The sequence below is a fragment of the Amphiprion ocellaris genome, chromosome 23, assembly GCF_022539595.1.
Source record: "Amphiprion ocellaris isolate individual 3 ecotype Okinawa chromosome 23, ASM2253959v1, whole genome shotgun sequence".
Classification (NCBI taxonomy): Eukaryota; Metazoa; Chordata; class Actinopteri; family Pomacentridae; genus Amphiprion; species Amphiprion ocellaris.
Window position 1 is genome coordinate 4,037,074 of NC_072788.1, and position 14,176 is coordinate 4,051,249.

General features: G+C 41.4%; 1 protein-coding gene and 1 long non-coding RNA gene across 18 annotated transcripts in view; one reads left to right on the forward strand and one right to left on the reverse strand.

Moving 5' to 3' along the window:
• The window catches only part of LOC111582717 (uncharacterized), a 98,458-nt gene extending 90,774 nt beyond the window's left edge, over window positions 1-7,684 (forward strand). Inside the window, exons 5-8 of the long non-coding RNA XR_008600622.1 lie at window positions 2,159-2,292; window positions 4,537-4,699; window positions 5,103-5,192; window positions 5,342-7,684. This is a non-coding gene — a long non-coding RNA (uncharacterized LOC111582717). The remainder of the gene's footprint in view (window positions 1-2,158; window positions 2,293-4,536; window positions 4,700-5,102; window positions 5,193-5,341) is intronic.
• Window positions 1-14,176, reverse strand: part of nrxn2b (neurexin 2b) — a 702,762-nt gene that overhangs the window by 33,154 nt on the left and 655,432 nt on the right. The window lies entirely within an intron of this gene.

Below are 14,176 nucleotides of genomic sequence, written 5' to 3' on the forward strand. Positions count from 1 at the left end.
CTGATGGTGGCCAGGCTGTGGGAGAGGAGGGGGGGGTTGATGAAGTCTAATGTGGTGGCAATGTCAGAGGATTAATTAGGAGTTATTGTCTGTGTCAAACGGCAATCTTCGCAGATTACAGGCTAAAAATTACAGAGCTATGCTAGCACAGTGACTCAAAAATCAGGTCAGGGAATCCCCTGGTGTCCTTGTGGAGGGGTGACGTTCTGGGAGGTTCCCAAAAATGAGGAATGTGCTATCGCTTTGATTTTCTGGGAATTATCCGATTTACAACACGCGTGAGGGAAACGTTTAATTAAAATGCGTCATTTGTTGCAGGGATTTTAGTTTACAGGGGGTTGATACATTTATCTGCACGGGTGAGAGACTGAAGGAGGGTTTAGGATCAATGTCTTAACGGCAAACAGAAGAAGTGTATCCTGCATCCTCGCTAGTAGACTTTGATTTCGTTTCCCCACCCCTCCACACCGCTCTGTGCTGCTGCAGTGATCTAAAATAGACCACCTCTCAGTTCTGCAGTACCTACTTCCACTCCCCAGGGGTCTCTCTACCCACGCCTGGCTGCGCAAAAATGGCTCACATAGGCAGAGGAGATGTGTTTGCATGTGTGCATACTGTATATGAACAGACACAGCTGTTGGTGTGTGGGCAATAGGGCCACTGAGAAGACGGTAATGAGAGCCGAAGCCAGAAAGGAAATCAGTTTAGAGGAGAAAGGCGTATGGATGGAGAATGAATGTAGAAGACAAGCACAAATTACACATAGCCGGCTGCCGTGCACCTCTGACTCGGTGTCACCGCACCTGTAGCTCTGTGTTTATTTGGGTGAGAAGTGAGTCACAGGTGCAGACCTGCAGAAACTGACAGAAAAGGAAAAATGTCGGCGTTTTTGTCCCTCGCATTTCCTAAGTGGCCTGTGATTACCGACATCTCTTCTGAAACACATAATTGTTCCAAATTAAAAGAAACCTTTATTGCGGCTATTACGTGCATGCGTTCACATTGCACTTAAGATTAGCTAGGTACCGCTCTGCCTTCTGCGAAAAAAAAAAAAAAAAAGGCAGCGCGGCAATTAGAGTGCACATGCAGCCCTGTTTTAGTAATGACATGGGCACTCTGCTGCAATCACTGAATTAGAGGAGAGACAGATGCTGCTGGCAGCAGACAGCGGAGAGGGAAAGATGGGAGAAATGAGAGGGGTGTGGTGGGGGGTTGCAGAGAAAGGGCGATCAAAATAATAACAGAGCGAAAGGAAAATAGTGAGAGGCGGTAGTCCTCGGTAAGATGAATCAATCCTGTATGTTCTCCTCCTACTGCTGCATCCGCTATCTCGTCCTCAAATCCTGACTAAAGCTCCTCCCTCCTCTAACTTCCTCATCTGAATCACACTGAGGCAGCCACTTCCAGCAACTTAATCCCATGCAGGATCCGTTTTATCAGCTAAATAATTGTTGATAAGGAGGAAACAACTGGGGAGATGCAGTTCTCCCTCTAGTGGCGGGAGCTCAACACTACACCCAGGAAATCACCTCTTCTCTGTTCTCTCACTGTGGACATTTCCCCTTCTTCTCTGGCTGTCATTGCTCTTTCCTTAATCCCTTTTCCTTGTCTCACTCACTTATTCATTTCCTCTTGCTTGCACCTTTCCATCTAACCACTCTTCTTCTCTGCTTGTCCCTCCCTTGTTCTCAAACAATCCTTCATCCACGCTTCATTCTGTCCTTTTTCTCACCCTCCTGCCAAAACCCATTTTGATTTCTTTTTCACTAATACCTTCCATGCCCCATTCTCTCCCTGCACTTTCACCACCTGCTTTTTGTTTCCCCCAGCTCCCCTCCTCTTTCTTCTTTTCTACAATTTCTTCTACAACCAGTCTTGCTGTTCTTCCTACCTTCCTCCAACCTGCTCCCTTAATTCCCTCCTTTTGTTTACCTTCGCTCCATTTTACCCTTCCATCCTTCTTCATTTCCTGCTAACAGTGACTTTATTACGGGGAGATTAAATGTTCTACATTGTGACACAGGCAATGCCATTCATTAGGACACACACACACATAATCTGACTAAATGTGCGGCGGGCAAAGTAATAAATTCTGAGAGTGAAGAGTGTGTGTGCTGTATGCAAATGTGTGTGTGTGTGTTCTCTTCCCGGCAAACAGGAGTGAGTGACAACATCCTCATCAGCAACCAAAGGCAGCAGAGGAATCGACAAACAATGGCCCTGTGTTTCTACTCGGAACAAAAAGGACCGACATGTGGAAGAAAACTGGAACATGGAGAGCATGATGCGACTGTAAGTTTGATTTGAACAGAAAATACAGAGTGTAAATTGATTCTAAAAACTGCCATGTTGGACAGGTATTTCTGCCTTTTCCTCTGCAGTGTCAGAAAATCTACATTCCTCAATGTCCTGCTTGTTTGTTTACATCTGTTTGCATTGGGATCCTTGGAGAAATAAGTCATTTTGAGTGAACCAGCCAAACTTATTCCTCCTCACCAGCTGAAGCCTGCTCTGCATGAAAATCGGGGAGGGATAGATTAAACAGCCGGGCTATCCTCTTGTCCCTCGCCATCATTATCGAGCTCACTCCATTCCCAAGACTGGTCTCTTTGCTTGATATAAAAGACAGCGGAACAATGCTATCGGACCTGACACTCAAAGAAATCAGATATACGACAGAGAGAAAAATAAACTAGTTAATCAAACAGAGGCTCGGAGTTTTTGAGGCGTGTATTTTTTCCTTTTTATAGCGAACCTTCACTAATGGACACCAGTGTTAAAATGTGGACTAATGGTGCCTTAATGATGCACTCCACTGATGCTACATGTCCAAGTCCATTTAGCAGGCGTGTGTGGAAAAATGCTCAGGCTGTGAATGTGGTTCTGTACAATCTTAACACTCCTATCACGGCCAAAATCGCACGAAGACGCCTGACTCTTGAGCAGAAGATGCAGATCTCTGACCAAAGGAGAGCCACAAGAAGTAGAAACCAAGAAGTAGCTTTTTCAGCAGAACAGCCTCCAGTCTCCAAAAACCATCACTTTCTTCAGCATTCATTGTATTGTGCACTCAAGATCTGCCAACTGAAGAACATTCAGTGCCAAAAAACACCTGAAGTGAGGCTGCTTTGTCGCCATCTCTATTGAAAACCTCTGAGCTTTGTGTCCAAACCAACAAAACCACGCTCCCCGCCCATCCTAACCAACAGATTTGGCTCCCCGTGACTTCTTGCTCGTCCCCAAATTGAAATCCAAGTTGAAAGATTGCCACAGATGGTCCTTGATGAGCTCACAGAGTGGGATTTCCAGGCAGCATTTGAAGCATGACAGAAGCGCTGGGATCAGTGCTTCTGTCAAGGAGACTTGTTTCAGTCAGGTACAGTTTTGGATTTTCATAGCTGCATATGTCATCCCTTAGGGTGACGTACAGACTCGAAGACTCTGTTGGTTTACGTACAGGGCGGGCCATTAGTTCCCATACATAGGAAAATGTATAATGTATATTTTTTATGTTTCAGATACCCTAGAAGATGCGTTTGACGCTATCTTTGGGGGCATTTGAAGCCCATGGTGTATCAGGTGAAGACATAAATCATCTCGAGGAACGTATCAGCAACACCATTACAAGCAGAACTTCAACTGTGCTAATGCAAGTTCATCAACAGTGGAAAACACGTATTAATATGTTTTCCAAACAATGGAAATCATATAGAGCACATTATTTAAATAAAACAGTTGTCCAACATAACATATTTATTTTTCCTATGTATGGAAGCTTATGGCCCACCCTGTATAGGAACTTTAGTGCAGCAGCTTTGGTATTTGTAGCCCTGAATGGCCCCCTAGCCTTTAAAACGAGTCATCAGTGTCTCTCTGAGGTTGGTTGCCCAGCGACAGAAGGAGACATCAGAAATATTTTGTTAATGAGCTATTAAATGTAGAACTGTTGGGCATATGGAAAAAGATGCATGTATTCTAGTCCTGGGCGCATATCAACCCTAAATGAAATGTAGCCCAGAGAAAGAGCCGCATTACAGCAGGATGTGAGCCTGTCAGCATCAGTCGCTGGTCCACACTTATCCACACCAGTCATGTATGTTCGCCCAGCCAACACGCCTGAGGCTCTGGACCCCCCGAGGCTCAGACCGTCCACCTTGAAACACTCCTACTCCAGAAGCCAGACTGTCCTCCTCCCATACCGCATGTTCACAGCCTGGAGCATCGGCTGGATTAACGGCCATGATGGGACCGGTTCTGGGAAGGTATCACAGCTGTGGTGTGAGGGGCAGGGCAAGGGCACGCTGATTGACTGGCACCTCAGGGAGACGCAGAGCAAGGTGGAGGACGGGCAGGAGGCCTGTGTGGCGTGTTGGGAGTGTAGAGTATCTGTGTCTACGTCTGTCTGGGAGAGCTGGATTTGAGCATGCTGATAATCCAGCATATGAATCATACACCCTCTGTATCAGTGCATATGTGTACTACATGCGAGTGTGTGTGTGTGGAGACTCTCCGAGGAGCCAACTGTATATCATGTAGCTCTGCAGGCAGCCAGATGCCCTTGTACAGGACACCCACATCGGAAATCCATCCACAAGAATGGAGATTACATTGGAGACGATTGGCCAGCGGCCATCCAGCTCTCCCTCCCTCTCCCAGAAACCTCTCTCTGTCAAGCAAGCCTCGTTCTGGTTTTCATGAGGTAACTTTAGATGGATTGCTCTCATATGCACTGGTTGTTTTTGAGAGCAGATGGGCAGAAGAAACCACTGCTCCTTGTACTGTAACCTTGTGCTACTAAATGCATCTCTGCCAAAATTTGGTTTTTCGGTAAATCCCTGTTTTCATGTTTTAATTTGGCTATGAAATAGACAGTTCATCCTGTTTTTATTTTATTTCAGCCATCATTTTAGTAATTTTCTTCATTGTCAGTATCTTAAGAAAACTTGCTGCATTTAAGTCAAGAAAAATAGGACAAGATTCTGAAACAAGATTGTTGGAATACTGTTGCTGCACACTCAGATTTGTGTTTCAGGGCCTAAGGTGGATAGAATTTACATGTTCAGATGGCATTTTTGCAGTATTTTCTTCTCTCATTTTTTTAGGAAAAGCTCGACGACAAGTTGCGTTTGTTCCATGTGACGCACGAGGGAAAAGGAAACAGTTTACCTACCCACCTCACTCCTTTGTTCCATGTAAATATGTCGCCCACCGCTCATGTCTGCATGTGTTTGAAACACAGTATCTCACTGTTTTAGCTGCTCGCTCATCTTTCATCTGTGGAGCAGTTATCAATCCAGCAGCTCATTTTCATTTCTTCCCCTCTCTCTTCTTGCTTCAACAGGATCCCTCGCCACCTTTCATCTCGGCCACGGCGGATTTGTGCGAGGGTGGCTGCCGGAGCGAGCCAAAGAAAAGCCCCCCCCCTCCCCTAACTCATGTTGAAATCAAAGTTGTCACTTCTCTAATTACCCAAAGCAATCTTTTCCCTCTCCTGATCTGCACCACTTAGCTGTGTCTCTCCTCTCTCTCCTTCTCTCTCCTCATCATTACTTCCTTCACTATTTCTCTTTTCTCTCTCTCCGGCTCCATCATCCCATAGCCACAGGCCAATAATTGGAGATACCTTCCAACTGTGCGAGATCCAATCAGAAGCAGCCGCAGAGCACCAGAGGCCCAATAAGATCCAGCAGAATGAGGGGAAACTGTCATCGGTGACAAGTGACTAAGCTAGCTGACTTCAATTAACTCTTAGTGACTTTTTTTTGTGGCCGTACTTTCCCGGATATAATGACGAATACAATAAAAACCCAGATTGTGATAACTGTCAGTCATGCATCATATCACTCTAATGACCGACGAGTATGGGCATTTTTTCTCCCTTTTTTTGCTCTGAGGTATTATTGGACTTGAAAAACTAAATCAATAACTATAAGAATTAATGTACAACATGTTTAATTTATGTCATCAATACACTGCACTGAAACGTTAATTCTCTTCATAAATATCAGTTTCCTAACCTTCTGAACTCCAAAACCTGCTGTTTGGTTGTAAAGACATGTTATTTGTTGTAATTATCACCAAAATTACATCTCTATCAGACAGAAACTTTTAAAAAATGGTGGATTTTTAGCTTTCCAGTGATTCTTGAACTACTCATCTGTGGGGTATAGCTTAAAATCATGATAGTTAATCAAAACTACATTACCTTACATGTCTTATTTGTATGTACTGTTTACTTTAACCAGATTCTAAAACACTCCTCTGTGCAGCTAAGAAGCTGTACTAGGCTGAACTGCAGGCTGTGCGAACACAGGGTCATTTTTTTTTCCAGTATTGGTAACATTTGTGGGCACTTGGAAAATATCGTACCTGTTAATTCCATTTTTTAGAATTTCAGTAAAATAAATAACCAATTGTTTTTAAAAAAAAAAAAACCCTTTGTCCTTTTTCTTTTTGTATTATTTCTTTTTGAATTCTCTCTACTTTTAGCCAATGTTGTGCTGTTTCCATTGCAGTGAAAAATGATCCCACAGTGAGTAAAGTTTTTTTTTTTTTTTTTTTTAAAGAGCAGAAAACATCCAGAAACTACTTGGAGATTGGAGGGTTAAGGAAAATCAGCAGCAACAGAATCCTATCCTATAGAGTGAATCATAACGAGCCTGTAAGAGTAAAAGTTCTGAAGTTAAAGGCTGGAGAAAATAAAGTCTTTTTGAATACAATAGAGATAGATTAAGTACCTCATGATTACACTTGATTCTAGTACTTGATTTTCATTTCTACATAGCTCTAAAGAACCTAAATTACAGCATATAGAGTGAGGCTTCAGAATAGTGTTTTGGCATCGGTGCTGACTAACGTTACTCTTATTTACTTATTTTCCACTTTGTGTAAAAGGTCACTTTATGCCCTGTTTGTGTCTATTGTTAGCATTCTGCCCACGCTTGCTAAAGTTGTTTTGTTCGACAGTGTTGCATAAAAATAAATGATTTACATGCAACCTGAAGCTGCTTTCTTGCTTTGCCAAATGAGTGTGCACATTGGAAAATCATTGCTTTTTATGTCAGCCGGAGAGCCATCATGATAACATAACAGTATGCTAATTCCACTACAGGACTGACTTGAGGTTCCCTGCAATTACACGGAATAAAGATGTGCATATGTAGCAATCGCCTGGACTGATTTGGAAAATATTTTGTGGTGTACTGTGCATCCCCATTATGGACGTACTCTTCCAGTGGTAGTGCAAATGGTTTCCTGCTAGTCCTGAAAAGAAGGTTCAGTGCACTCCCTCATCTATCATCTCCTGCTCGGTGGACCATTAAAGCCACGCAGGGCTGCTTCCGTACTCCTGCTTTGGAGGGCCCAGATAGCGAAGTGAAATCCAGCCTAGATTCGGCTAAAGCCTTGGACGCCTCCAGCCGTTTGTGTCGTACTGAGTGCACCCCTCTCCTATCTTAATCCTGTTGCTCTCCCCTACTTTCAGCTACTCTGCCTACTTTTAGAGTGCTCTAGTATTGCTTCTGCCAAAGGGAAGATGGAAGCGGATCTTCTGGGCTACTTCCCCTTCTTCTGGTCTCTTTATCTTCCTTGTTTGTTCACAGTCGGTTCCCCACCTGTCCGACTGTGGAGGTCACAGAGACAAAGATGGATGCCGAGAAGCAGCCGAGACATAAAGGTATTGATAAAAAAAAAAAATAAAAAAAAAAGGCGGAAGGAGATAGGAAAGTGCACAGCCGAGAGCTTCACTGACCCCCTTTTCTTACACCATTTATCTGAGGACGGAGAACATCTTAACAGCTCAGCCGGAAGAACAGGAGCCGACCTCGCCAGTACAAAGAGTCTCTCTCCTCTTCCGTGAACCCATGTCTCGCCTCTCCCCTTTTTCCTCTCTCTAATGAGCAGCCTTCACGCTGAACGGATCTGCTAAATGCTTTACAGAATGAAAACAGAACGACAATAGCCCTGTCTTTGTGCTTTGCCTATCTTTCCTCTTTCCAGCCCTTGATTTATGATCTGTATTAAGTGGCGCGCTGATCTACTCAAAATGAACACTGTCGCATCTGGGTGCGTTTCGAGTGGCGAGTAATTTGTGTGTTGTGAAATCGTCCTGGGCGTGCGTACAACGCTATGCTGCGTGCGTATGTGTCGGCATGTGAAGGCTGTTTCATACTGTACAGACTATATGTAATCTTCCCTGCTGTGATGCAATCCAATTTGTGAAGCGCTTATTATTCAGTACCATTCAAAGCCTCATCCATCACCGCGGAGACAGCAGATTGCTTCCAGCATGCATACTGGATCTCGCCTCTTTTTCTTCACTGATCCTCTCTTCTTTCTCTGTTTCTTTGCCATCAGTCCATCATTTTTAAGCACTGCATCCCCAGCACTTGGCTATAGGATACCATCCATGCATTACCACTCTCCTACCGCTTGTTCCTCTCTCTGATTCTACTCAACTGTGAGAAACTAAAGTGGCAGCTTTGTAGCACATGGACTGCTCGGTAAGAAACGTTCAGTGCGAAGGAAAGACGTCACACTGTGCTCTCATTGGTCATAATGACACGGTTATGAGGCAGAAAAATACTGTAATCGCACCCAGTATGCTGTGATGGTGACAATATAACTACGGCTGTAAAATGCAAAAAGTGCAGTGAAGTTCAAATGCCAAGTGTGGTGTAAACTTACAAGAAATGGACGGATCTTTCTGCAGGTTTCCATCTTTCTGTAACGTTGTAATTCACTGTGAATGACTGTTATGTCCTCTGTTACTAGTGGTTGGTGATAGACTTTCTACAGCCTCTTCATGTCTGGATGGCATGTGGGGACCTTACTGATTACAGCTGGCTGACGACTGAGCTCCAGTTTCCACCTGGGATTCATCAGGACTGATTAAGCCTGGATCTCCAGACCTCCCGACCAATCAGATTGGTCTGCCACCATGATGACTACAGCTAAACTCTCAGTCAGGGCAACTGGTATTTGAGACCAGTCCGTTCTGGTGCCTCTGTGTATTGTTTGTGTTCCTGTGTGGTCTTTTGGTCCATAAGTACCTGTGGTGGGTGTTAGGGACAAATTTAAAGCTTCTGTTTTTGGCTGGTGATTTGGTGTGGAGTCCCAAGTCTCAGTGGAGACTGAGGCTCCAATTAGCAGTCCGCCAACTTAGGGAAGAAGCTATTTAGTATTTAGAGTCGTCATGTACTGTGTGTACAGTATTGTTTAGTTCGTTTTTGTGCACTGTTGTATTTGTTTCTGTTTCTTGTGGTGGGTGTTGTTCCTGTATTTAAGTTTGGCTACGGACTTTAGTTGTTTTCTTTGTGTTTAGCTCAGTTACAAACTCTGTTAGCCTTCTTTTGTTATATTCTGATCTTTGATTTGACAACATCCACCAGTCTTGTGTTCTTTGTTTGATCACTTTTCTGTTAAATTAGCTACTGAGCAATAAATTAATTTACCTGAACCAATAACATCTGGTTATTTTTGTTGGATTGTAATGACAACTCTAATCACAGAAGAGTTGACGCGAAGCGATTTACAAAAAGTGGGACGACAACGATGGATGAGGGCCCGTGAGACAAAGCGGAGGTGGTGACGGGTGGACATGCATGTTACAACTCCTCCATGGGATACTCGACAGTGACCCTTCATCGCTTGGAAACATAACGTCTGATTTCTCCTGCTCTTTTTCATGAAGGTGCAGCAGCTGTTTAAAGGGTGTAAGAGGGGGACTAATGCTGCAGAAGCCCCCCACTCACTAATCTGACCTCCCCCTCTGTGTGATCCGCAAGCAGGTGCGTTAGAGAGCTGAGAGAGAACAGCTTTAATAAAAAAAACATAAAATAAAGACACATTGCACAATGAGACTTTGAGGATAAATTAACCCTCTGAACCCCAACGCATACCAGTGGATTTAAAAGGCATGTCTTCCTTTCAAAAAATCCCATAATTACTCCATTTATCCGAGCCAGAACTGCAAAAAAGTAATCAGAATTCAACTTTCTGGAAAGTTAACCAAACCTAAGCCTAAAATTAAAGCCCAAAAATCGTCCAAAAACTCTGCGCTCTTCAGTGCCATGGTCACAAGAAAAAAAATCCATTTTATTTCATTCTCAGCTGAACTGCAGGCTGTGCTTACACAGAGTAGAGGAGATACAAGCAGACAGATGAAAAATAAAACATCTTTTGCTGTCGATCGATAAAATAAATGCAGCGTGGCTCAAAAACAGCACACAGAGCAGCGAGCTGTCAGCTGGTTGTTGAAAAATACATTAGGCTTAAAGTTAATGTGCAATATAGTGTGAAAAACATACATGTAGAGGTTGTAAACACTTAAATAGTTAAATATCTGTGACTAGTGGAGTTTTTTGTCAATATTGGAAACACTTGAAATGTGTTGATTCAAGTTTTTGTTTTCAGTTTTGTGAAATAACTTTGTCATGTTGCACAGCAGCATTTTTAGCTCACTCTACTTCCAGCTATTCTTATTCTGTTCCCACACTGCAGTGAAAAAGGAGCCCACAGTGAGTAAAAATGTGACAGGAGGAAATGAAAACACCCCAGAAAGTAGTTGTGATTCAGAGGGTTCATGCCACATGCTGATGGATCTACAGTATCGTGATATAGACTGCAGTTCTTTACAGACGCTTCGATGGAAAATTGAGGGTAAAGAAATGTGACAACTCTGTCTGCTGCATGATGAGCGAGTCAATCCTGGAAAAATCAGAACGCCAATGAACACTGACAACAACAGATGCCAACAAAGGGGGGGAAAAATGTTTAAATTAACTTTTGATGTCATTGTTAGAGATGCTATAATTGGATCGTTTCAGCTAGACGCTATAAAAACCGTTGGTCAAGTACACAGAAATGCATCTTTACATCTAGAAGAGGAAAAATGCGCTTTCTTTAAAAAGCTTTAGATTCTTGCTTTACTTAATATTCAGTGAAGTTCTGTAAACAAGAGAAAAACTGCATGAGGCTGAAGCTCACAGTCCCTGAGCAGAGGTCGGTTTTCTTCTGCGCTGTGTTACGTTGTGATAACTGTACAGGTCAGAGGGGGTTATCTCATCCCAGACCAATGTTCTTTTCAGGATGAACATCCTTGAAGCAGTCTTTCTTGGAATAAATGTTACCTCAGTTCTCGAACAGGATCAAGATATAGTCTGTTTTCATCTCAAAGCAGAATTCTATGGCAAGCTGCTTCAACATGTAATAGCTAGATTGCATATGTACTGCTTGATGTCTGTAATTCAATACTTCCTGGGCAAAAGGAACATTTCAGATATCCATGTTGTAATTATTACAATTAATGATAATTGCAAATAATTATTAATTTGGATGACATACTAAACTACGATGTTTTGATCAAATGTTAGATGACATACTTCACTATGACATTTCAGATGACATATAAAACCATGACATTTTTGATGACGTTTTGGATGAAATACTAAGCCATACTATGATGTTTTAGACGAAATTTTTAACAACATGCAATAGCATGACATATTTAATACGCATGATTCCACCTGGTTTTGTGCCAGGGACCTGTCGCATGCTAAGCAAATGTGATAACCACGACACGACAAAGATAGATTTGATATTGTTTTGGGTGACATACTATGACGTTTTTGACAACATACTCTACTGTGACGTTTTTGGACAACATACTATTCTGTGATGTTTTTCATCAAATTTTGATGACACTTAACACATATGTTCCCACCCGGTTTCGAACCAGGAACCATGTGTTAAGCGAACGTGATAACCACTGCACTATAGAAACCATCATACTATAGAATGAGGTTTTAGTAACATTTTAGATGACATGCTATACTATGACATTTTTGACGACATACTCTACTATGACGTTTTTAGTCAAATTTTCACAACATACTATGCTATGACGTTTTTGGTAATATTTTGGACAACATACTATGACGTTCTTGATCAAATTTTGACAAGATATTATGACGTTTTTGGTGATATTTTGGACGACATACTATACTATGATGTTTTTGACGACAGTATACTATGACGTTTTTGGTGATATTTTGGACGACATACTATGACGTTTTCTATGACATACTATACTGTGACGTTTTTTAATAAAATTTTGATGACATGAAATCCATATGTTTCCACGTGGTTCCGAACCAGGGACCTTTCGCGTATATATTATTTTGTGCAATAGCACACTATGGCCTTTTTTTTGCACCAAAATTCATGATGATTTTTTTTTATCAAAGAAAACCTTTCTGGAGTGTTTTTCACGACCTCCTTTACATTATTTCCATGCCATGATGTTTTGGTCACCTTTAAGATGACTTACTATACTGACGTTTTTGGTGATATTTTGGGCAACATACTATACTATGACGTTATTGACCAAATTTTGGACAACATACTATAGTATGACATTTTTGAGAAAATACTATACTATAAAGTTTTTAATCAAATTTTAATAACATGAAATCCATATGTTTACACCTGGTTTCGAACCAGGGACCTTTCATGTGTAATACGGACCTGATAACCACTACACTATGGAAACTGCCACACGGTGCCAGGATGCTTTGGTCGCCTTTAAGATGACTTGGTTGCGAACCAGGGACCTTTTGTGTATATATTATTCTGTGCCATTATTTTGTGCTATGGCATTTTTTTGCGCCAAAACTCATGATGATTTTTTTTTCAAAGAAAACCGTTCTGGGGTGTTTTTCACGCCCTCCATTACATTATTTCATCATATGGCACGTTTTTACAACATGTTTGAAAAATCGCATTTTTTTTCGACATAGTATAGTAAGGCGTTTTTTTTGTGCCAAAATTCATGATGATTTTTTTTTCAAAGAAAACCTTTCTGGGGTGTTTTTCACGCCCTCCTTTACATTATTTCATCATATGGCACGTTTTTACAACATGTTTGAAAAATCGCATTTTTTTTCGACATAGTATAGTAAGGCGTTTTTTTTGCGCCAAAATTCATGATGATTTTTTTTTCAAAGAAAACCTTTCTGGGGTGTTTTTCACGCCCTCCTTTACATTATTTCATCATATGGCACGTTTTTACAACATGTTTGAAAAATCGCATTTTTTTTCGACATAGTATAGTAAGGCGTTTTTTTTGCGCCAAAATTCATGATGATTTTTTTTTCAAAGAAAACATTCCTGGAGTCTTTTTCACACCCTCCTTTACATTATTTCATCATATGGCAGGTTTTTACAACATGTTTGAAAAATCGCATTTTTTTTGTACATAGTATACTATGGGGTTTTTTAATCAAATTTTGATAAGATGAAACCCATATGTTCCCACCTGGTTTCGAACCAGGGACCTTTCGTATGTAAAGCAGACCTGCTAACCACTACACTATGGAAACTGTCACGCTATTCCATGATGTTTTGGTCACCTTTAAAATGACTTACTATACTGACGTTTTTTGGTGATATTTTGGGCAACATACTATACTATGACGTTTTTGACCAAATTTTGGACAACATACTATGATGTTTTTTAATCAAAATTTGATGACATGAAAGCCATATGTTCCCACCTGGTTTCGAACCAGGGACCTTTCGTACTTAAAGCCGACATGATAACCACTATGCTATGGAAACTGCCACACAATGCAATGATGGTTTGGTCGCCTTTAAGATGGCGTGGTTGCGAACCAGGGACCTTTCGCGTATATGTTATTTCGTGCCATAGTATACTATGGGCGTTTTTTTGCGCCAAAATTCATGATTTTTTTTTTTCAAAGAAAACATTCCTGGAGTCTTTTTAACACCCTCCTTTACATTATTTTATCATATGGCACGTTTTTACAACATGTTGAAAAATCGCATTTTTTTTCTACATAGTATACTATGGTGTTTTTTAATCAAATTTTGATAAGATGAAATCCATATGTTCCCACCTGGTTTTGAACCAGGGACCTTTCGTATGTAAAGCTGATCTGCTAACCACTACGCTATGGAAACTGTCACACTACTCCATGATGTTTTGGTCACCTTTAAAATGACTTACTATACTGATGTTTTTGGTGATATTTTGGGCAACATACTATACTATGACGTTTTTGACCAAATTTTGGACAACATACCATGATGTTTTTTAATCAAAATTTGATGACATGAAAGCCATATGTTCCCACCTGGTTTCGAACCAGGGACCTTT